This window comes from Elephantulus edwardii, unplaced genomic scaffold (genome assembly GCF_000299155.1).
Source record: "Elephantulus edwardii isolate Elephantulus edwardi_28Jun2011 unplaced genomic scaffold, EleEdw1.0 scaffold00099, whole genome shotgun sequence".
Taxonomy (NCBI): domain Eukaryota; kingdom Metazoa; phylum Chordata; class Mammalia; order Macroscelidea; family Macroscelididae; genus Elephantulus; species Elephantulus edwardii.
Window position 1 is genome coordinate 2,057,874 of NW_006399849.1, and position 1,435 is coordinate 2,059,308.

At 37.8% G+C, this 1,435-nt stretch overlaps 1 pseudogene; it reads right to left on the reverse strand.

Annotated features, from left to right (window-relative positions):
- Positions 1–550: 550 nt before the first annotated feature.
- On the reverse strand, positions 551–850 carry LOC102860252 (annotated as a pseudogene).
- Between the last annotated feature and the right edge of the window lie 585 nt (positions 851–1,435).

Genomic DNA, 1,435 nt, shown 5'->3' on the forward strand with positions numbered 1-1,435 from the left:
CAGCGTTTCTTCATATTTTATTCCATTTTTGAATAGCTCTTACTCTGACTTTGCTTTAGTGAAATTAGCTATTGTTTCTACTTCTTTTCTCATTTTATTTGGCATGCTGTTTTTTGATAAACGTCAACTTTAAAAGAAAGATTACAGCCAAAAGCCAGAATAAAATACGAAGAGGAAAAGATTTATGTATTTGAAGTGAAAAAACAGAGAAATATGAAAATGTATTGCACACAGATTTGTAGCATTAGTTCACATTTGAGTAATACCTTGAAATCTTTAGAGATGTTTGCATGTATTATTTAACATTAGCAATCCTGAGTAGACAATATTTTTTGAGAATACCTTTTATACTGGGGAGCTCTGGTAACACACTCTTTAGGGAGTTTCACTGGTAACTCAAAGGTGATGTCTTTCTGGCAATTCAATTTCACCAGTAGCTCCTTCAGAGATAGATGGACAGTCTCTTCCTGTGTGATTTAGTCCCTAAAACCTGCTGGAGGATCAGCTATGAGTAGATTAAGATTAAATGGCAATGAGTTTGAAGGTCTTTTTAATGTACCGGGGACTGTGATCTACACACATAACCTTTTTTGTTTGTTTTGTTTTTAAAAAATTTGTTATCATTCAAATTAGCATGTTGGTTCAATTTCAGCTCCTTCACTGGCAAACCTGGAGGTAGGGACAGCTTCAGTCTCTCTGCCTTCCCTTTGTTTGTGATGACCCGAGTATAAAGGTAGCTGCTGCACCAAACCTTATACTTCACATTATCCTTATTTTTCTTGACATATTTGGCATCCCTTTGCTTGGCTGTGAGCAGGAAGTCTTTGATTTCCTCAATTTTGTGAGGCATGGCAGTGAGATGTGGGGGGATGCCAGTGCATGCTGGTATAGCAAGCAGCCAACAGCGAAGTAGACAGAGGAGCCACACATCCATTTTTAAAAGTTTTATTTATATATGTTGTTGTTCAGAATATTACAGCAAAACATACATCAGTGGTTTATACATATATCATTTGCTATTGTGTTATCATTAGGGACCATCAAGTCAACTACAACTCATCTCAACCCTCTGAACAACAGATCTTGAACTTGCCCTATCCTGTACCATCCTTGCAATCTCAGATATATCTATTTGAGCTCATTGTTACAATCACTATGTCAGTTGATATTGTTGGGGGTCTTCATCTCTTTCTGCAACTTTCACATTTCCAGCATGATGTTCTCTGCAAGTCCTAACCCTTCCTGACAGCATACAAAAAGCATGTGAGATGAAGTTTCACCATCCTTGCCTCCAAGAAGCACCCTGGTTGCAATTCTTCCAAGACAGATTTGTTTGCTTTGTTGGCAGCCCATGGGATAGTTGGTACTTTTCTGCAACACTTCAACTCAAAGGCATTGATTCTTCTGTCATCCTTAATCACTGCCCAATGTTCAG